Source organism: Anser brachyrhynchus (genome assembly GCF_964034855.1).
Source record: "Anser brachyrhynchus genome assembly, chromosome: 2".
NCBI lineage: Eukaryota > Metazoa > Chordata > Aves > Anseriformes > Anatidae > Anser > Anser brachyrhynchus.
The window spans coordinates 31,914,671-31,938,510 of NC_137695.1; the positions used below are offsets into that span (position 1 = coordinate 31,914,671).

At 41.1% G+C, this 23,840-nt stretch overlaps 1 long non-coding RNA gene across 1 annotated transcript; it reads left to right on the plus strand.

The window, feature by feature from the left end:
• The first annotated feature begins 505 nt into the window (after nt 1–505).
• LOC308189872 lies at nt 506–23,249 on the plus strand. The gene is made up of 3 exons (XR_013946664.1): nt 506–1,436; nt 20,146–20,186; nt 22,771–23,249. It is a non-coding gene; the product is annotated as an uncharacterized lncRNA (long non-coding RNA).
• Nucleotides 23,250–23,840: the final 591 nt, after the last annotated feature.

The window sequence follows — 23,840 nt, forward strand, 5'->3', positions numbered from 1 at the left end:
AGATGTGAGTGACATGGATCCAAACCTGGCTGAATTGCCAGGCTCAAAGGGTTGTGATCAGTAGCACAAAGTCCATCTAGAGGCCAATCACTAGCGGTGTACCCCAAGGGTCAATACTGGGGCCAATATCATTTAACATCTTCATTAATTGATTAAAAGAGTGCACCCTCAACAAGTCTGCAGGTGATACAAGGCTGGGAGGAGTGGCTGACAGACCAGCTGGTTGTGCTACCATGCAGAGGAACCTTGACAGTTGGAGAAATGAGCCAACAGGAAAGTAATGAAGTTCAACAGAGGGCAAAGCAATGTCCTGCACCTGGGGAGGCACCAGTGAATGCTGGGGTTCAAGTAAATGGAAAGTAGTTTTGCTAGAAATGAGCTGGGGGGTCCTGCTGGGCAAGAAGTTGGACATGGGCAACAATATGCCCTTGTAGGAAGGGCAACCAACAGCATCCTGGGCTGCATTAGGCAGAGCATTGCCAGAAGGTCATGGGAGGTGAGGCCACATCTGGTGTTCTGCAGTGCTCCCCACTACAGGAGAGATATGGGCATAATGGATCAAGTCAAGAAAATGGCCTTAAAGGTGGTAAAGGGATGGGGCATCTGTCATTTGAGAAAAGGCTGAGAGAGCTGGGATTGTTCAGCCTGGAGAAGAGAAGGCTCAGGGGTCTCTTGTCAGTGTATATAAATACATGAGGGGGGAAGTAAAGAAGACAGACACGGAACCTGCTCAGTGACATGAAGTGACAGAATGAGAGGAAATGGGACAAAACTGAAATTCAGGAACTTTCATGCAAATGTAAGAGTGCTTTTTTTTTTTTTAAAAAAAAAAAACTGTGAGAATTATTTGGTACTAGAAAAAATATTGCTGTATTATCTGTAGCAGAATAGCTAGCTGTCTAATTAAGCTAATTAGAATAACTTAAGGGTACGTGTTCTTAAAGTCTTGTTTAAACGTTATGGCCTGGAAACGGTAAGCACCCTCCCTCAGGCGGTAACGCTAAATAAGCACTATCAGTCATGGGGAGCTGATAGGAGAATGGGTGTTCCCACTCTCCTGCTGGCCCCATTCCAGCTGGTATCATGAAGCTCTATCTCTGCATTCAAATGCAGTGAAATACTCACATGCTGTTCCTCTAAAACTGCATTTTTGTTGTAGCTTGCATAAACAACACTATCCTGAATCTTAGCTTGCCATGGTCAAACAGCTGAAAGATGTTTCAGTTTTGCTTAGCCTAGATATTCAGAAAGTGGGGAGAGCAGCCAAGTCTCATTTCTCCTCCCTCCCCATGAGGTCATTCTGGCAGCTGAGAATGGCTGAAATAGAAGCGAGCTTAGACGATGTGGTCTCCTTCCAGCCAGCCATTCCGTGTATCCAGCTGTACCACTGGGAGGTTCCGTAAGACATCGGGAATTCCTGCATGGTCAAGTCACAGGTGCCCTGACCGCCAATAAAGTTGGGTGGGAAAGATGGAGATGGGAGAGTGATCTGAAAGCAGAGCACGTAAAGCCTTAAGAAGAGTAATGTGTATGTAAAATTGCATGGACTAGAGATGCTATGTCAGTGGTCTGTTAGGAGCCACTTGTGCTTTTAACCTGTCTGAAAGGAAAATACGAAATAGAGTGCTTCTCTCTCTCTCTCTCTCTTTCTCTCTCTCCTGTTGAAAAACACGAAGCTGTCAAACTTGGATTAGTTAAGTTTTCAGAGTCAAATGCAAGGCATTTATGGACTCCAGCAGGCCGGAGATTCAGTTCCTGTACTGCTGCAGCACACCGTGCAGCTGCTGGCGCTGCAGAGCAAACATGCACCTGGAGCAGGGCCGGCTGGCACCAGCAGCCCACCGCGCTCCGCAGGTGTCACCAGGCGGAAACGACCCGGGGATAACTGGTAGCACCCGCCTGCTTGCTGGCATGGGTGGGGGGATGTAAACCAGCAGCACTGTAGGAATGTGTGTCTCTGTATGCCTGGCCTTTGCTTGGTGTGAAGCCCTGCTGTTGCAGTGTCTGCTGCTTGGGTGGGTTGGCTAATAGTGCTGAGATCCAAGTTATTAATTCAATCCAGGGTGCTGCTCCCTCCAATTCCTGTCAGTTTTAAATATCAAATATTTTACTAAAAGCATAAAAAACAAACAAAATGAAGGCAGTGAATATCTGACTCAGGTAAATGATGCCAGTTTCCTGGAGAGTAGCAAATTGTCTAAGGCTATGCTCTTCAGTAATGCGCAATGATGTGGGTACAGTGTGCTTCTGCTGACAGACCACGGGGATGGGAGCCTGTAATGGGCTTTTCTTGTTTCCTCTCATCCTGATGGAGTGTCTGTGTGCATCAGTTCTCTCATCTGTAAACCAAAAATGATGATCATTAATGTTATTTTCATTATAAGTTTATATGACGGAAGTAACTTTCACCTTTCTCATGTGATGATTAAAATAACCTGCAAATAGTTGGTATGCTCTACCATCTGTTCTAGCTACGTATACTTTCTATTTTAAATTCCAGAAAGGAAGGCCCAGAGAAGTCATCCAAAAGACCCAAATAACTTGCAGCTTTAGATGAGATTGATGTGGACACTCGAGTGTTGCAATGTTGTGCCTGTGTACATGAGAAGCTGTGTCCTATTTTTAGGAGTTGTGACCTCCAGCATGGTCTCCTGTAAAATATTTCTCTTCTCTCCTATCACAGAAGAAAATTACAGTCTATTAGAATGAGTGTCCAACTAATGTCTCCACTGTTGTTTTATTAAAGCTGTACATTATACACGGGTTTCTTCTTAATATTGACCAATAAGATTGTAGCACCTGTATTTCCTTGCACACTTCCTGGTTGATGTGTGCAATATATCAGTGATGTGTGCAGGAGCAGTCCCACTTTCCACTCTTGCTGTTGTTGCTGAGTCCCCCAAATAAATAAATAATGTTCTTGTAAATAAATGATTAACCAAAGTAGAGTTGTCTGAAGAGCCTAAGAATTGATGTGAGCAGCAGCAAGCTGCTGCTTGAACTAGGAGACCATCCTTCTGGCTATTGACACTGCTCGGCCTGTGAAACTTAAGCCTGAATGCACTGCAATAATAGGAATTTTCCAACTGTCTCTGCAAGGCAATCAGATTGGTTTTGAAATAAAACCAGCCCATTTCTTCTGTTAAATACAGGAAACGGGAACGTAAATCTCCTAATGCCAGTAGCTATCACTTTTTAACTATTTCATTGCAGGCTGTAAGATTTTCTGGGAGTCTATGTGTATGTGCTTGGACTATTAGAGCCTGTGCTGTTGAAATGTGTTGTACTAAGTGCACTCTGAGGTTCACAGAAAAGGCAGTGGGACCGCTTGCCACATGTGCATGTGGTTAGCAGAGCTAGGACCTAGATACTCACAGACTTTCTAGTTTCTTCTGATTCTGGAAATGAGAAAAAATGATTTAATTTAACAAATCTTTTCCAGATATCTGACATGTGCCTTGGAAGACTAAAGATATTTAAAGATGTCCAGGTTAAAGGTTGAAAGATGTTCATTAAATTGAAGAAGTGTTAAATTCACTAAAGTGCGGGAAAATGAAACTGTTGCTCAGTGTTCACAGGTAATTTAAATTGAAAGAAGAAATATTCCAGAGGCACCATTTTACTGCATGATCATAAAGATTTCTTTCTGTTACTAATGTTGGAATGTCATTTTTACTAATGTAAAAAAACAGGGAGATGCAAGCTTCCATCTTCTCTGTGCAACTCTCTTCAATCTATCTTAATGTAATTTCTAGAAAACATTAGGTTAAAACAAAGTTTTGTTCTTGACTGCATGTAAATTCCTTTTTATAAAGGAAGCTTACACCTTGATGGTCTGTTTCAAGACTCTGAGTATAAAAAATGTCTCAATTTTTAAAGGTCAGCCCTTGTCAAGCCAATCTCAAACTGAACACCTCTTGCTTTTCTTGAGTGTATCAGCTGGTTTAATAGAATAATTCACCTTTCCTTAGAAACTGGTTTATATAGAAATTTTGCTTGATAAAATGTTTTAAAATGGAAGATATATCATGTCAGGAGCTGAATTCTGAAAAACCACCTACTCAGGTGTGTGAATATGTTGCACTGATTTTCTGTTTCATTGAATTCTGCCTGGGGAGTCTCACCCAGGACAACCTGCAGAGCTGGCGAGCAGGAATCTGGAATAGCAGCAGCAGCCCTGGGTGTTGGCTCTCTGCTCTGTGGCACCATAGCAATTTGGGAGTGGCTTTGTTTAATTAATAATCAAAATACACCACTTGCTGCCTTTAGTTTTATTAGGGAAGAGGACAGAGAGCAGCTGTGGCTGGTCACAGTAATGAGATTTAAGTGTTACAGGAGATGAGAGAGACCCTTTTCTATTCATGAAAGATAATATTGTCTTCCTTTCTCTTTATGTATTTTATGAAGGATGGTATTTTGTTCTGAACATAGTGGACAGGGCATCCTAACGCAGCTCTCAGTTAGCAGATACGAGACATCTAAAAGTTAATGCTGAATTTATTGTGCTGGTTAAACAATAGCTTGCAGCTAAGTTATCCAGAGAATATGACTGCAGTTTTTGCTAACAGGAATTGAATCAGATATAACAGTAAATGCAAATAAAAGCTCCACCCTGGATTTTTTTTTTTTTTTAAGTTTTGTTATATCTTTCTCCATTTTTAAGATTGCATTATTCTCCAGTTCATGCTATATCAGTGTTAAAGATTTTCATGACAGACCCAGAAGCATTTCTTTCCTCATTAGCTGCATGTGCCAATGTTGATATTTTGGAAAATAAATGCATATTTGGGAGCTGTAATAATAGCACTAGTTCTTTGTTTTAGTGAGGATGCCCCCCTCCCTACCAATGACTTGTTCATAGCATTTTCCTTCATTCATTCATCTTTCATTTCATTCAGCCTTTTGCTGAGGGACCAACTACGACTAAGGCAACCTTTTTGAATGGACTGACTGGAGATCCGGAGAGTTATTTGCTGTAAACAAATACTTTACAACTACCAGTAAAAAAAATTGTAACAAATTTTCCACAAATACCAAATTTTCCTTACTTTACAGCGCAGAGCTAGCTTGAAGCAGAACAGCTTTACCATGGTATCAATAAGTGTTTTGGAAAATGTTAATATTTTTATGTCTATTATTTCAATTCTTGATCAAAGTATAGGATTTTTTGCTGTTTCAGACTGTCATTTTGAAAAAAATAATCCACTTGGGAATGAAAAGTAAGACTTTTTCAAAATTTCTCATGCAAAAGAAATGAAAATTGTTTAGAAAATGTTATTATTTTGGCTTCCCTTCCCACAATGAAATTGTGTTCCAGAGCATGGCCTCTAACTTATGGATATCTGGTAAGATCTGTAAGTGTGAAGAATGCTTTAAATGAAGGCACGAATCAGTCACAAAGTCAGTGCTTTACAAAGAAATTAACCAGGTAGTTAGTTTGATGAGAGATTAGTTGGATGAGATTGATTAAGTCATAAAATGACAGCACAAAATGTGGCACAGCAGATGGAACGGTGTAAGTAGTGCTTCACAGAAGCACTTCTTCCACTCCTGGTAGAAAATAGGATAGCAGAATTTTGCCTGGAGTAAAACAGTGAGTTTAAGGGCTTCTTCAAGTGCAGTGAGGCTTTTGAAAACATGACAGCAAAATTTTCAAATTTTGAAGTGGTTATTTATTTGAACTGTAACTCCAGAATGAAACTCCATGGATATTTGAGAAATTTTGGACATAGGTCCACAGCCCAGTTTTGCACCTGAGTCTTACAGTTGCTGAAGGTACCTAGGATTGTGTCACCTGTGCCAGGGCTGCCAGAGCAGAGCGATACACATGCACGCAGCGGTGAAGGAATCAGTAGGTCACAACAGAGCGACATGAATGCTTGAAAAAGCTCAGTCTTTGGAGTGGAAAATCTTAGCTTACATGATATGATACACTGAGATATTTTAATCCCCGAAGGAACAAAATCAGCCTACTCAGCACTGAGGTTATGTTGGGAGATAGCAGAGAGGATAGTACTGTCATTTTGATAGTTTATAATTACGGATGATCCATTAAGTGCATAGCCAGGTGCCTCCATCCTATACTGTCCCTTCCTCTCAGTCACAGAAAAACTTATCACTTCATCTTGTGCAAGCTTTGCTATATTTCTGGACACCCCTTCAGGGTATGAGAAGAGTTTCACTTCTTCCAGACATGGTATTAAGGTTAAACTAGCTGATGTATGCCTGTGGGTCATGTGTAAGTGCTCAGCCTTGTCCTGGTTCCTGGCCAGTTTCTGGGAACTGGCTTTGAGCTGAGGCACCAGCCTAGAGTGAGCGTCCCACACCCCAAATGACGTGGGTGCATGATGATGCATGCATGTGTGATTACAGTTCTTGGTTTTAAGATAATGTGGCAAGGCAAGTTTTTTGTTACCTGCCTTAAATTTTTTTAATTCACTCCCTCATTTTTCATTTTTTCATGGTTATAGAGATGTCAAGATTTAATAATCTTTGAAACACATAATGTGGACATCTAAGTCACGCACACGATGGAGCATGTATGTGTTCAGGCATCCTGATACCGGACGTGCTGGCAGAAATGTCCTGGAACCACCTTCCTCATAATTCCTGCTTTTAGCTCACTTGCAAAGCTAATTGGATAGAGTTTCTCAGTGTAAGCTGTAGCTTGGCTTGTGTTTCAGCTTGGTTTAATGACTAATCTCCTTCCAGTCTATATATGTTTAATCAGGAGGTGACCTAGGTCAGATAATATGTCTGCTGCAAATGTTGTTCTACTTGCAGCATGTTTCATTAAACGATAGCAAATCTGTTCAGAATTCCTGCTATGCAGATCCCTTTCAAATCACTTTTACTGAAGGAGAGAATACGTGTTAGACTGTGAATGGCTGCCTCCCTATTTCTTATTTCCTTCCTGTTTTAAAGAGCAGTTTCAGGGCTACAGTATACCCATGCTATATATATCTGTGAAGGTTTCCGTTTCTCAAGCTGATGCTAATTTAAGTTTCAAAGAACTTCCTTCTCTATTAAGCAATTATTTATAGAATGCTTAGACTTAAATAATTTGTTCTAAATCTCATGCCTGTCCTAAATCTTGTTCACTTTCATCACTGTTATCTTTCTGGTCTCTAATCAATGTCAATCTCTATGTATCATTAAAATCTGCTTTACGAATTTCAAATTTCTGTGTCTGTCCATCAAATCTACATTTTTTTATCATCTATCGGTGTATGACTATACATATAAAAACTGCAGAAATGCAAGGGGTCTTACCGAAGCGGTGACACAGTAGGCCTCTTTCGGTTAATATTCAGAAATGGGAAACAAGCTTTCTTCATGGCCATTTCAAGCATTTGATATCCATTAAGATCATTTCTTGCTGTTGCAAAATTGAGAAGTCTCATGGACTTTTCTGCTTGTTTTGTGCAGAGTGATGTCAGTGCTAGCCATCTGAGGTTCTTTTCATCATGGTCAACAACCAACGTACAGCACTAACAACAAGCAGCGACACCAGTAATCCTACCCTGGGAAAACAAACAAACAGACAAACAACAAACCACACATGAATACCTGCTCTCCTAGGGGTGAATCTACTCCAAACCAACAAGCCATGCCTGGGGAGGGGGACTGTCAAATTGGAGGAATCTGCCCATTGACATGTCATGTGCTGTCTCCCGTGGGTGTCAGGCCTCCCATGGCAGCACCTGGTGGAAGGTCCATGGCACGGCTGGGGGTGCAAGGAGATGGCTGCCTCTCCAGGGGCTCGGGGCTGAGCAGTGCCTCCTGCTGCTAAAGGGCCACAGATATGAGAGTATACTCTGCTAAACTGCTGCTCTGAGGGAAATCTAAGGAGGTTTTTCAAACAATAGCCTGCTCAACAAAGACCTTAAACATACCCATGTAGGGAAAAGCTGTCATTCTGACCCTGGCTATTTTTTCTTTACTTTCTGCTTATTGCAAATGAATGTGATGCCTTCCCCCCCCCCCCCCCCCCCCCCCCCCAATATTATGGGCTTGAAGGGAGCATAAGAAACAGAATATCCTGTCAAATAAAATGGCAGGGAACGGTTGCTGAATGCTTGATCGCTCTTATCATATTGTTTACAGGCTCCTTTTGCATTGTAAAGACTCAGGAAGACCTTTGGTCCCTAAGCTGGTCATGTTAAGTTCATTGCTGAGGGTGAGGCCCTGCTGCGCGCTCAGTGAAGTTATTGTGTGTGGAAGAGAATTAAGGGGCAGCCGCTCTTACACAGGCTGCTTTGTGTAAACTGGGCTGGGAGGAGAGATGTGTCCTGGAAATTAAACCCCTTCCTCTCTGCTTGAGCTGTGCTTCTGCAGAGGGAGTGGCATCACTGCAGGCTCACTGCTGCAGCTGGCTGCAGAGCTTTTCTTGCTGTGTTTGCCTAGCTGGGTGGACTCTCTGAGACAAGGGAAGGTGAACAGGAGCTCTGACTGATATACCTGTTTTGCATAAGATCCTTGAAAAAGGTGTGACAGCCAGTGACAACCCTTTCTGTTTCTTTCCTCACTGGTTGCAGCTCTGTGCTGGGGGAGGAAACAGAGTCAGGATGGTGATCCACATGCTTATGGTGTGAACTTCTATGAAGGAGTGACTGCATCAGCTACCTGGACTCCTGTAAGGATTTTGACATGGTCCTACAAGACATCCTGATCTCTAAATTGGAGAGAGATGGATTTGATAGGTGGACCATTCAGTGGTTAAGGAATTGGTTTGAAAGTTGCACCCAGAGACTGGTAGTCAATGGCTCTATGTACAGGTGGAGGTCGGTGACAAGTGATGTCTCTCAGGGGTCTGTCCTGGGACCAGTACTGTTTAATATCAATGACATAGCGGGATAGAGTGCACCCTCAGCGAGTTTGCAGATAACACCAAAGTGAGTGGTGTCAGTCAATGTAACAGAAAGAAGAGATGCCATCCTAAGGGATCTGGGCAGGCTGGAAAAGTGGGCCCATGTGAACCTAATGAGGTTCAACAAGTCCATGTGCAAGGTGCTGCACCTGTGTCAGGGCAATCCCAGACAGGAGTACAGACTGGGTGAAGAACTTATTGGGAGCAGCTCTAAAGAGAAGGACTTGGGGGTTCTGGTGGACAAAAACTTTGACATGATCTGGCAGTGCGTGCTTGCAGCCCAGAAGGCCAGCTGCATCCTGGATTGCATCAACAGAGGAGTGGGCAGCAGGGAGAGGGAGGGGATTGTCCCCCCTCTGCTCTGCCCTTGTGAGGCCTCACTTGGAGTGCTGCATCCAGATGTCCCCAGCACAAAGAAGGGTGTGGAGCTGTTAGAGCGGGTCCAGAGGAGGACCACAAAGACGATCAAGGGGCTGGAGCACCTCTACTATGAAGAAAGGCTGAGAGAGCTGGGGATGTTCAGTCTGGAGAAGAGAAGGCTCCAGGGTGACCTTACTGCAGCTTTTCAATACTTAAGGAGGGCTTATAAAAAGATGGAAAGCAACTTTATGCTCAGTCAATAATGACAGGACAAGGGGGATTGGTTTTAAAGTAAAAGAGGGGAGATTAATATTAGAGGTTATGAGGAAATTCTTCGCTCAGAGGGTGGTGAGGCACAGGAAGAGTTTGCCCAGAGAAGCTGTGGTTGCCCCATCCCTGAAGGTGTTCAAGGCCAGGTTGGATGAGGCCCTGAGCAACCTGGTCCAGCAGGCAGCATCCCTGCCTAGAGCAATGGGATTGGAACTAGATGATCTTCAAGGTCCCTTCCAACCCAAGCCGTTCTATGATTCATTCTATGATTCTATGATTTCTGCAGCATAGGAAAGGATGCTCTTATCTACTGCAAGCCTTGTAGGAACAATTACAACCACTCTTGATATGAATAACCTTGAGCAAGTGCTTAGCACAGTCTGCAGTGAATAGCTGCATTGTGAAGGGTTTTGGCTTGCTTGTGTTCCCACTGGTGTTTCAGAAAGAAGGCTCTCAAGGTAAACGAAGATAAATAGAATCAGTAATATAATAAACCAGAGAATGACAAAGAAATGTTGAGCAACAATCAAAACTTTGTAAAGGGACGAAAAGTTTACCCTCAATGATACATGCCCACTTCAGGCACAAATACAGGCTGGGCAGAGAATAGATTGAAAGCACCCCCAAGCAGAAGGACCTGGGGGTGTTGGTTGATGAGAAGCTTGGCATGAGCCAGCAACACACACTCGCAGCCCAGAAAGTCAACCCTATCCTGGGCTGCATCAAAAGCAGCATGGCCAGCAGGGCAAGGGAGGGGATTCTACCCCTCTGCCCTGCTCTTGTGAGACCCCACCTGGAGCACTGTGTTCAGCTCTGGGGCCCCCAGCACAAGAAGGATGTGGAAGTATTAGGACAAATCCAGAAGAGAGCTATAAAGATGATCAGAGAGCTGGAGCACCTCTCCTATGAAAACAGGCTGAGGGAGTTTGGGTTGTTCAGTCTGGAGAAGAGAAGGCCCCAGGGAGACCTTATAGTGGCCTTCCAGTACCTAAAGGGGGCTACAGAAAAGCTGGGGAGGGACTCTTTGTCAGGGAGTATAGGGATAGCACAAGGGGTAATGGCTTTAAACTAAGAGAGGGTAGGTTTAGATTAGATGTTAGGAGGAAATTCTTCACTCAGAGGGTGTGAAACACTGGCACCAGTTGCCCAGAGAAGCTGTGGCTGCCCCATGCCTGGAGTTGTACAAGGCCAGGCTGGATGGGGCAATGGGCAACCTGGTCTGGTGGGAGGTGTCCCTGCCCATGGCAGGGGGTAGGACTTAAATGATCTTTAAGATCCCTTCCAATCCAAACCATTCTGTGATTCTGTGATTTCTGGGTTATTTCATTTGTGCTACTAACTCTTTTATACAGATAAGATAAAGTGATCTCTTAGTGAGAAAAAACTTCTGTCTTACCAAGAATCTTACCTAAAAATTAATGGTTTCTTTTTATGTTTTTTTTTTTTTTTTTTATGATTGTGAAAATTCCTTTGGTTTATTAATAATAATAATTATCTGTCAGGGTGACAAAATGATACTGGAGTAACTTTTGAAAAAAAATCATCTAGAGATGTATTTCATTATTTGCACACAAATAGAGATAGAAACTGTCAGTCTTATTTTCTTTTGATTGATTCACTATCCAAATTAATCCAAATGGCCTTTCTTTGGCCATGCCCCTAGTTCCTTTTTGTCTTGGTCCTGGAAGGTCAGGCATAGCCTGCATACATGAGGAAGCTGCATGCTAGTTATATGGGAGGGAGAAACGTATGATCACTGTTAATGGAGAGGACAAATCAAATCTGTATTGTAGCTTCTCCTTTGTTCCTCTACTGCCTTCCGGAATCAATCTTGCCTTTGACATTGCTTTCTTTCTTTTTTTTCCTCTTAAATCAAGGAAGGATGCAAAGTTTATATAGTCAGGTGAGGTAACAGTGAGCAGGAGAACTGAGAGGTAGTGTTTTTTATGAAAACAAATGAAGAAATATACCACTCTTATGTTTGTTAATATCCAACATTTTGCATTATATTAACTAAACTAGTGGTTTAGTGACATGGGTTGCTAACAAATTTATCATGCTCATCTGTAGTCTCTCGCTTTCTTATCCAAAGAATGAGCTGAATTATAAAGGTGAATTTTAGGTCCATGTGGCAGATGTGGTTTTGTCAAAATGAAAAAGGAAAAAAAAACAGCTGCAGAAAGAAAGAACTTTTTTTTTTCTTCTTCTTTTTTTTTTTCTTTTCTTTTTTCTTTTTCCAAATTTAGCTCATCTGTAGTGTGGTTAATCCTTTTGATTCTACATAGTGCTGTAATTTGTGTTCCAGACCAATGTAGTAGTGTGAAGTACCTTAGGAGTTCACATGGCTCCCCGAATCTCCCTGTGGTGCAATTTTCGGGCTAACCTTCCCAATTCTGTAAGCAGTGAAGCCGTAATTGCCATCTTATGCTGCTAGGCAATACAGTACAGTAGATGTACTCAATTAGTACCATTTCCTATCTCCTGGTTAGGCCTGCTTTCTTGTCATTTGCTGAAAAATGCACTTGGCTACTTGATATGTTTCTTCTAGGATGTCGGCTTTTTTATAGGTTCACTTATTTTTTTTACATGTCAGTGAAGAGATCTCACTAGCCAGACCAATATCCAGAACGACTTTATGTAATCTCAAATGTCTCAGACATTTACAACAGATTCTTTAAATCTAGAGCAATTGCTAAAATTAGGGTGAGAACATTCAGCTTAGCTAGTGACTTGCCCTTTGAGCAGAAGATTGAGATGATCTGTATTTTCCAGTAAGAGCCTTAATCAGATGGCAAACAATTTTTGGTTACCATTTATCTACATCAGTTTGCACTTAAAAGAAATCTGTACTTTAATTCAGCATCTACTCTTTCGTAATTATGTCTTCAACTGTGTAAGTTGGTATTTTTTACTGAACAAGCTAATATTTATCTGCTGTTCTATTCTGGTCGCACGAAGCCTAGCTTATACAGGAGATGACTTTGAAAAATTTCTGTAATCTTTGCACAGTAATCACCTCGGTAAGAATGTGGATAATTAAAGAAAAGTTTTGTTCCACTGAGAGGTGTGTAAAGTAGTAATTAAAGCTAACATTTGCCAGGAGGATGTGGCCTTTCTATTTCAAGCTTTTCATAAGTAGAGATTATAACCACCCCCACAATTTAACTGCAGAAACACATTTAGAATGTGCTCAATGTTTAATGCATAGTAAATTTATATCCTTCTTATGGGCAGTAAAATAAGTAATTAAAAATGCTGACACCCATTACAAGAGAGGCAATATGTTAAAAGTATGTGCCTAAATTGCATTGTTGTGCCTGAAAAGTGTCTGAAAATCACTTGATGTGTAGGTAAGTCCCTGAGGCACATTGAGTATTAGGTCCTCATACGTTCATGTACGCTCACCTTCAGGTACATATGGACATCAGTGCATCTGTCCTAATTCAGACACTTTATGTTAATGATTACTCTGACTTAAGATTAATACTGCTAACATAAGAGAAGAAAACTTGTAAGAAATCCTCAAGACCTGGACGGTAACTAGCTGTGCACTGAAAACTAAAACTCTTCTCTAGTCCATCACTGCTCTCTAAACAGAATGTAGTTCACTTTGTGATAGATTTAGTGCTGTCCCTTTACTCTTGTAGCCAGCTGTGATCTGTAGTGGATGTCCTGGCTTAAGTTTAAAACCTTTCCCTTGAATTTGAACAAGGCCAACTAGCATTTAACTACTTGATAAACTTCTGATAAACTTGTAATAATCAAGGAATTATTATGATTGTTTAATCATGTATCAAAATGAACCAAGAAATGCAATAATAATACATCAGCTACCATATTTTCCTGTCATCAAAGCACAGCCAGTATTGTTTACTACAAAAATTGCAGAGACCCAGAGCTTCAGAGGTGGCCTCACCAGGCCTGAGCAGAAGTGCAGGATCACCTCCCTTGACTTGCTGGGAATGCTCTGCCTTATGTAGCACAGGAGGCTATTGGCTGCTTTTGCCAAAAAGGCACGTTGCTGGTTCCTGCTCAAATTCTTGTCGACCAGGGTCTCCAGTCCATTTTATGCAGAGTTGCTTTCCAGCCACTCAGCACACTGCTTGCACTGGTGCATGCAATTATTACTTCCCAAGTAGGGTGGTCACTGAGGCACTTCTCAGCACTGGGCTGCTAAAGAGACAGCCCCTAGGTGCATTGCCATTTTGCTGAACCTCATGAGTTCCCTGCCTGCCCATTTCTTCAGACTGTTGAAGTCCCTCTGAAATACCCATCTGGTCTGCCAACTACTCCCTCCAATTTTGAATCATCTCCAGACTTGCTGAGCTACCTGTCCTATCATCCAGCTCACTAATGAAGGTGTCAAGAATATTGACCCCTGGGGTACACCACTAGTGAATGGCCTCCAGCTGGACTCTGTGCTGCTGATCACAACTTTTTGAGCCTGGAAGGTCAGCAAGTTTTCAGTCCACCTTGATGTTCACTGTACTGCACTGTACTTCATCAATTTGTGGGGATGTTATGGGAGAAAACTGCTAAAGTTGAGAAAAACAATATTTAATGTTTTCCCCTCATCCACTGAGACTGTTTTTTTATACAGGGCTATCAGGTTAGTCAGACATGTTTTCCCCTTTTTAATCCATACTGATTTCTGCAAATCACCTTCTTCATTCTTATGTTTCAGTATTTTCCAGGATTTTTTATCCCATCAATTTCCTTGAGATTGAGCTAAGTCTTTACTGGCCCAAAGTTCTTCGGATTGTTTTTCTTGTCCTTCTTGAAGGCAGAAATGATATTTGCTGTCTTCCAGTCCTGAGGAACCTCTCCTGGTTGCCATGACCTTGCACAGATAATCACGAGTAGCCTCATGATTATATTAGCCAGCGCCTTCAGCACTCATAGGAACAACCCATCATGTTCTCTGAATTTCTGAGAGCAAATCTAACCAGTAAAGCCAAGGTGAAGAGGGCACTGATTACCCTAGTCTTTTCTATGTACTCCGTCATCAAGGATCCTGCCCCATTCAGCAAGGGGGGAACATTTTTCCTAGTCTTCATATTGTGGTTGGTACTCCTGTAAAACCTTCCTGTTGCCCTTCATAGTCATTACCAGATTCAGCTTGAGGTGCGTTTTTTGTTTGTTTGTTTGTTTGTTTGTTTTAAATCCTGCATGAAGGTACAGCGTCTCTGTATTCCTCCAAGGTCTCCTGTCTCTATTTTGACCTCTGTTATGCTTCCTTTTTATGTTTGAGTTTCATCTGGAACTTCCAGTTCATCCATGCACATCTTCTACTGTCTTTGCTTGACTTCCTGCCCTTCAGCTGACATGTTTCTAGGCATGGATGATGTGATCCTTACAAGTCAACCAGCCCTCTTGGACCCCTCTTCTCTCCAGGCCCATGTCCCATGGGACTCTTCCAGGCAAACCCTGAGCAGACCAAAGCCTCTTCTCCTGAAGGCCAGGGTCGTGATCTATTTGCTTTGTTTCCTTCTCACAGGATCCTGAATTCCACAATGTTAAGGCCACTGAGCCTATGACATTCACATTCCTGACAGGTTCTTCCTTGTTTTTAAGTATGAGGTCCAGCAGAGTGTCTTCCCTCATTGGCTCCTTTGTAACCTGTGTCAGGAAGTTATCCTCAACGCACTCCAGAAGCCTCCTGGGTTGCTTGTGCTCTGCTCTGTTGTCCCTCAAGTAAATATCAAGGTCGTTCAAGCCTTCCACCACAAGGACCAGATCAATAACAGTGCCTTGTCAGCACTCATTTGCTGTAGGCATACCCTTGGGGTGGGCCCACTTCGTCCCTGTTTTCTTGGTTTTCATATCCCTCACTTGCCTACTACCAACTAACATATGTTAGTTAATATAGTATTAGTACTCCAAATTAATTTTGGATACAAAGACCTCTAATGTGTTATTTGATAATATGTTGTAAAAAACCTACAACTTTATTAGAGAATACTTTGTTGTGGTGGGGCAGAGAGGGCTATTTAATTGTTGGAAGCCTTTGGTGTCTAGATAGTTTCTGCTGAGAACATTAGCAGCAGTCTTAGCGAGCAACGATACTTTTTTTTTTTTCCTCCTGTAACATCATGCAAAGCAATCTGTATTTCTATAAATGAAATACCCTTAAAAGCATATCGTTTTATTCTAGGTTCCATCACTGAGATTTGCCAAAACATTCAGAATTTAAGCATGCATTTGGATACCTTTTTTTTTTTCCCATACTGTTTTAAATTACTGTTCTTATGGAAGATTTTACTTGTTTTTCAACTTTGCTGTTTCAAAATAAGCTTATCAGCCTGACGTCTTTTTGGCAACTTGCCTCTATGGTTACTTCGTAGTTCGAACATTTCCATGATTTATTAGCAAATAGTCACAAATATATTGAATCTACATGACTGAAATATACACACAAAGCAATGCCAAAGTATTTTCTGGCATTGGCAATGCTTACTATTTTTAGCCTTGGAACCACAGCTTCTTCATTAAATTAATTTTACCTTTACGTAGAGAAATGGTAGCTACATTAAGACCTCTAGCTAAAACTGTGGAATTATCTGTTTACCACAAATATTCCTGGAATTTACTCTTTCTCAATGACATTGTTACCTCTGGGTTTGTTTATTATGGCTCAGTAGAGCATGTCATGAAATTATATAGCACAGGGAGAATTTTCTTTAGCTTTCTTGGTGAGTCATCCTTTCTCCACCAGAAGGACACGTATCCCTTGATTTGTTTCAGTGCAGGAAGGAAAGGCTTTATGCTTTAAGGCATCTGCATTGGTTATAAAACTGTGGATGTTCTCTCATTTATCTTAGCACAGTGCCTTTTTCTCCTTCATTTCAAGTATTCGAATGACCAATAGAACACATTTCACAGTCAGAAAAGAAGCTATGCTAATTACTCTGTTCCTTTTTTTTTTTTCCTCCCCATTCATACAAGCTGGTTAAATGCATCTTCACTTCTTTGCCCTGCTACATGGTTTTTGTGTGATCTTAATCTGCTAATGTTTTAGTTACTTCTGTATAAAAACACGGATAACTAAACATCCTTAGACCCTGTGACTCTTTTCAGGGTAAATAACCAAAAGATCTATCAGTCTCTTGAATACTTCTAATTTATTATAGGCAACCTTCAGGCAGCATACCTGCCTGTGGATAACAGCATTGCCTAACGCCTAAACTGTCTGGTCCTTTGTACTCCAGAGATGCCCTATAGCTGTACTTGAGGCTGTACAAGTTCAACTCACTCTGTAGTCAACACATTTGGTTAGGAAAGGCAGCCTTCATGTATCTCTGAGAAGACCTGTAGTCCTACCTGATGGTGTTAATATAGTGGACACCACATAAGCACTTAAGACGGGCTCACATTTGCATGGTAGCCTTCTAGAATGATTTCAAGAAAGAATACTTATTCATTTAAAAATCTCTATTAGAAATTAACAAAAATGTTGCTTGGCTCTTATACACAAAAAAAACTCCAAAGCTTGCTTTCTCTTTAGAGGAGTGTTCCACCTCCCATATCTTTAGTTGAAGAAAGCAGAACAAACCATAATATGTTTTCAGTAGAGTGTGGTTTTCTATGGATTAATTTGTTTGGTTAGTAAATAAGAAAGGGCATTCTTCCAAGGAAGAAAAGATTGAGTTTCCAGGCTTAGTGTAACAGCTGCACTGAATCTTTGAAGTCATTCAGGCCTGTTGGAAGTTCATTATAGGATCTAGGCATTTTTGTCTTTTTCTCATTAAGACCAAGAGTATACAAATTAATGAGAACTAAAACCTCTTAGGCCATGAGGGAATATTTCTTTCTATTAGGGTGAGATTTTGTCTCAGGGAGTATGTACATGTGAAAATATTTGATAACAGTGAAGTATATTGTATGTGGAACTGTTTTCCAAGTTGTAGATGCTTGTTTCATGGTTCTCTGATAGAAATGTTCAAGGAATGTGTAAAATCACAGCCCCACCTGCTTATAGGCTTGAAACAACAAAGACAACAAAAACATCTTGTCAGATCAAGGCTCCTTTTCTTCTATCCTGTACAGTAGACCTTAACTTAGCTTCTTTTCTAGTCAGTCACTGTCATCTTCCCTGTGTGTGGACATAAGCAGTGAAGACAGAAGTGTATATATACCTATGAACTGAGTTCTCCCCAGCTGGCTGAGTACTAAATAGCAGGATGGTTTCCTGTGCGCCAGCCTTTTACAAACAATCTACTGGGGACTGGCAGCCAGGGTGTGCTGTAATGAATGACCCTCAGTGTACATGGAAAAAAAGAAGACATGGTAGATCTTTTAAGAGTATTTTTAGGCTCTTTCCTGAAGCCATAACCAAATCCGAGCACCAAAAATAGAGGAGTGTTTTCTCAAGAGCATTATAACCTTGAAAAACTGTCACATATAGCATTTTCTCTCTTTCATACAGGTCACATATATACAAAGGGTGACTTGATGAATATCTACTTAAGAATACCTGGAGTTGAAATTATAGGGAAATTTGGAAATGCAGTGCTTGATATGTCAGTGTGAACTGAAGGATGGCTCCACTGTATTTGGATTCTTTCTTATTATACAAAGATAAAGGATATAGCTGTGTGTCTTCTGTTGTTCTAAAGGGTTCTAAGCAAAAATCTGATACCTTTTAAAAGAAAAATGTCTGCTGAAATGGATCCACATGGTCAGTTACTTTACAGTGCACAGTAGCAACCCAACATGGTAAGTGATGAATATTATGAGCACCTTGAATAGTAAGGAAAATGTATGAATATTTGAATTGTTAATTCTGGAGATTTTCTGTTGAAGAAATAAATATTCCTCCCCTTTTCATTGGCATTTATGGACATTTTAATTGCCATGGGGACTTCTTGTTTCCATCTCACACACTCTGAGGATCTGTGCAAACCTTTGGAACAAAGGAAGAAAGAAAAGGAAACACAGCAATGACTTGGTCAGTCCTGTGAAGGACACCTCAGCATTTGGAAATTTCTCTGTGTCAGCCTTTGGCAAGAACACGTGTAGTACATGAACCAATCCACTGTATATCAGTCTTATTTTGCAAGACAATGTTACTTTTGCTATTTAAGTGCTGAGGTGTCCCACAGTCTCTTGTCTCCACGGTACACAAAGTTATGGTGGCTTTTCTTTTGTTCTGGTCCCTCGCAAATATTTGCACACTGGGAAATGTTTTAGCTCTGCAGACCAATACATCAGCCATCTGCCTAGAAAAGCCAACGCCTTTCTGCTTTGAGACGGATACATAGGGGAGGATCCTGTTCTGTCGGTTCACAGATTCCTGTGCCTCACCTCACTGACGTTAAGTCCACGTTTGTTTGACTACCCTTGGTCTGATTACAACAGATAAGTCCAGGCAGTGAAATAGGTATGGATATGTGAACAAGTGGCAATAAAGTTCGCTTTCCAGAATATGTTGTGGTCAGAGCAAAGGCAGAAATCAGAGAAGTCTTTTATATGAAATATCTGTTTCCATAGGTGATACTACACTCACGTTAATATTAGCATCCATGCATATAATATAAAGATTATGAATTCTATAAAGTACATAAGCTACACAGATGGGCTTTCTCAGCTATAGGTCCTTACATTATGATTGAATTCATCCTGTTTAAAATAGCTACTGGTTTCACACTCACATTTTCTGTCTTTTGTTCTCTTCCTTTAGCTCTAAACTGAACAACAGAGGTCAAGTAAAGCTGGTTGTTTTAATTCTGGTTAAACAAAAAACAAAAGGAACAGTTTCCCAATCTATTTTAAGAAATGGAAGTAAACAGCATGAATAAAGATCTGCCCATTAATATTGTGAATACTGTGGCATGCCAGCAGAGAAGAGGAATCATTTATTTCAAAGGAAAAAGGGGGAAAGAATCATGCTGTGTCTGCCCTTGCACAGGTTACAGAAATGTTATCTTGTCCCTGAGCAATAAGAATTTAATCTCAGATCTGAATTTCTGTTTCATCAGGTCAGATAATCTCCAAGGAAGAGAGGGCAGAAAGATAGTATCAGCTGTAAAATTACGGATGAATGTTGAGCTAAGCTGTGAACAGAAAAAATGTTGCACAACATTCAGGGTGTTTTTTACCTGAATATCTAGCTCCACCAAAAGGATTGCACTCGAATCTTTAAGAATCACAAAAATTTAGTCCTGTTTTCTCAAGGCTACACGTTTCAGCCTGATGTCTATAGGGATTTGAGAAGTCAAAGAGAAGGGCTGAATTCCATTTGGCCACTTGGCATAGCAGATCTCATCTGCCACAGAGGGATTCCTGTGCCAGTAATATTTCTGGGAAGTGGTTGCTGTCTGCTTGGATGGGTGGTGCATCAAAGCTGTCAAAAAATTCTGTAGTGGAAAATACTGTTCTACATTACAGATGTAGCCTGTATCTGTAAGACCTTTGGAAATAGATCCTGATTTTCTTCGAATGTCAAAATCACAAGCATTGCAGTGTATATACACAGGTTAACTTTCTTTCTAGAATGAAACTCAATGATCTGTATATTGTTCTGAGTTTTTTGTTGTTTATAATATTCCTTATAATAAGGAAAAGGACAGTAGGGTCCAGAACTTGTGTTAATTGTTTCTTCCACAATGCCAATAATTGATAATTCTACCATTTATTTTCTGTTACAGCAGTGAGACGAGACTGTGGAGTTTAGCATCACTGAGCCAAGGTGAGTTCGGGAGTGTAGTCATGAATCACAAACTTTTTGAATTGATCTACACAAAAAGTGACCCAAATGTAATCCCTAGGCATGCAGAAGTCTGTGTAAAATAATAATTAGCATACAACTTTCAGATCAAGAAAGTTGACACCCATCTGGTTGTAGCTAGGCAGAAGCAGCATAAATACAGGAGTCTGGTGCTTCTATAGGGACTAAGATGTATTTGTTTTGAGTATCTAGTTTTCTAACTTGAGATGCTACCTGTTGCATCACAGATGCTAAGAGAGAAGCATGACAATACTATCTATTTTCATTTAAGCCTGTGCCAGCCAAGGTAAATATATTCAAGTATGTATTTTATTAGCAATTGTTATCAGCAGTGAAAAATTAATAAATCTGATTTTGACTGAGTGAGCAGAGCCAATATATGCTATCTCTAGAAAAAAAAAAAAAGAGCCAAGGCTGCACATCTGGATTTCTCAAAACTGTAAATTGTCTGAGGACAACCACAGATATGAGATGTGGGTTGAATTTTGGTAACCTGATCTCAGAGAGACTCCAGTGTGTCCTTGTATCTAGGAACATCTCCTGCACATTAGCTAGTCACCAGCTGTGAGGGCCGCCCTTCATCTCCATAACTTTGACTGTGTAAATTGTAAAAGTAAGACCTTGTTGCTGTGAATTCTGTTGTTTTTGCAATTATGCTCCATTCAGTTAAGCAAACCAGTCTTGTTTTATATCAACTAACTTGCATTTTTATCTGATAAAGAATTCTCTAAAAGCAGTGTAGTTATAATTTCAACTACATATTTGCACTGAGTTGGGACCACTGAGTTACTGTGCTGTGACACCGGACTGCGTCTGTGGTTTCCCTCTGTTATAGTAACGTGGGTGTGAGCAGTGACAACAATCAGCACAAAAATGCTGTCATCCCTGGGTTTGGGCTGTATGTTTTGTGCTGTTGTCTATTTATCTTACAGGAGAGAGGAATTAAAATGTTCATCCACTGTATAATCCCAAAGGATCCCTCAGCATATTTATGCTCTTCAGCTTTTGCGTGTATGAGGATACCCTTCCTATAGCAAAAGGCTGATGTAGTATCTGCACTGAACAGGATAGTCCACGAAGGTAGCCTTTTATGGCTGACACTCATCTTTGTATCTAGTGGCACAGTAGTAGTAGGCAAGGAAGCAAGAATACCATGAACAAAGCTACTGGAGTTGAAGGGATGCCGACAGTTTTGTTTTGCAGCTGCTTTCCAGGTTTGAAACTGAAGGTTTTTCTTTCACACTGGAATGAAGGCTTAGGCATACAGACACTTCCAAAAGTACAGCCTTGCCTTAAATACCCACCAAGAGCCTGAAACCTTTGTCTTCTGAAGCTTAAATAGGTCAAGCAGGCATTGGCTGATAGTGTAACTGCCTCACATTTGTTTTCCTACCCAAGTTAGAGCAGGAGTTGTTTCAAGCCAATGTCTGAGAAGGACTTGGGGGTTCTGGGGGTTTAAAATAAAAGAGGGAAGATTTATTTTAGAGGTTATGAGGAAATTCTTCACTCAGAAGGTGGTGAGGCACTAGAACAGGTTGCCCAGAGAGGTTGTGGGTGTCCCATCCCTGAGGGTGTTCAAGGCCAGGTTGGATGAGGCCCTGAGCAACCTGGTCCAGCAGGCAGCATCCCTGCCTAGAGCAATGGGGTTGGAACTGGGTGATCTTTTAAGGTCCCTTCCAACCTGAGCCATTCTGTCATCTTGGGAGATCTTGGCCAATGTTCTTGAAAATGAATATATGGAGGGAAAAAAAATCCTCTGCAAAATGACAGTAAAGACCTACCACTTTACATCTAATTTTTTGGTAATATTCTGAATCTACGGTATGCCAGCACTTCCAAAGTTATTTTGTGCTGTGCTACTCTCCAGTGTAAAGCTTTTCTCGACCCTACTTTGAAAGTACTGCCGTAGCTATCTTGTGTCATGTCTGGCAGCTAGCTCACATCCCTTTCTCCTGAACATCTCTGGTGTGCTCAGGAGAGGATGTGCCTACAGTGTGGGAAATGTTACTAAATCTGAAGTAGATTTGGACAGAAATGATCAGAACTAAACACAATTCAAAGGAATGTGATCACCAGTTTAATTTTGTTTCTAGCATTTTCCCACAGGTTAAAAAACAAAACAAAACAAAAACAGAAACATTTAACAGATTATGAAGACAATATACCGTTAAGGACTTAAACAAGATTATTTTCTCTGATTTTACCAACCACTTATGACCACTTTGTTGGAATATGTTATTGTATCCAAATTTTACATAACTATGAAGACATAGATAGCCACAATATAACTAATTTATGATGAATTATTACTCATTATTGTAAATTAGCATAGATGTCTTGCAAAGGACACATCTTTCATAGGTGCTTTTAGGCAGCATCACAGGAAACGGCAGGTTACACAGGTAAGTGACACTGGTTTCTTGTACGGAACATAACACACTTGCTTTTCCTGCAGATTAATGACTTACCATCTTGCTCTAGTGAAAAAGAAAGTTGTTGGGATAACAAACTATCTCGACTGACTTAAGCTTTTTACTTAAAATAGGTGCCTGCCCTTCCACATGGTGGTTTTGTGAAGAAGAGTTTGTATGTACAGATCCCTTCACTACACTTCCACCATGATGTCTGAGTTGGGATGTTGCAGAAGAAGGAATGGCCTGTGATGAGCTTCACATGCCTTACATGACATTTAGAAGAGCTAGGAAAAGCCTGCTCTTTTTTTCCATATCAGGCTTTACAAGCATGACTTGGCCTCAGGTGTGGAGTTCTGGAATTATCTCCTTCAATCTCTCTTGCATCACTGTATTTTTATCATGGCAAAGCCTGTAGTTATTTGATGATTATCATCACTTCATGGAGACCACATGCTCAGAATAATATATATGTTCTGTTTTCAGTTATCAGAATAATAGTTAAAGACACAGAATAAAGCTAAGCCTAGATCTCAGATTTTTTTCTATATTAGCTATTCTAAAATCTATAGCAAGAGCCTTCCTGTCTGATTTGCCAACAAATGAGAAATAAGCATGTGTTGTGGTTTAACCCGGCCGGCAGCTAAACACCACACAGCCGTTCGCTCACCCTCCCCCCTCCCTCTCTGGGATGGGGGGAGAGAAACGGGAAAGTGAAGCCTGTGAGTTGAGATAAAGACAGTTTATTAAGACAGGAAAATAATAATAACAATAATAATAATAATAGTGATAATGGTAATAGTATTAACAATAATAATGTGTAAGAAAACAAGTGATGCACAATGCAATTGCTCACCACCCGCTGACCGATGCCCAGCCTATTCCCGAGCAGCCGGCCCCCCCACCCCGGCCAGCCACCCCTATATATTGTTTAGCATGACGTCAGATGGTATGGAATACCCCTTTGGCCAGTTTGGGTCAGCTGTCCTGGGTCTGTCCCCTCCCAGCTCCTGCTGCACCCCCAGCCTGCTCGCTGGCAGGACAGAGCGAGAAGCCGAAAAGTCCTTGGCCTGGTGTAAGCACTGCTCTGCAACAATTAAAACATCAGCATGTTATCAGCGCTCTTCTCATCCTAATCCAAAACATAGCACCCTACCAGCTACTATGAGGGAACATTAACTCTGTCCTAACTGGAACCAGGACA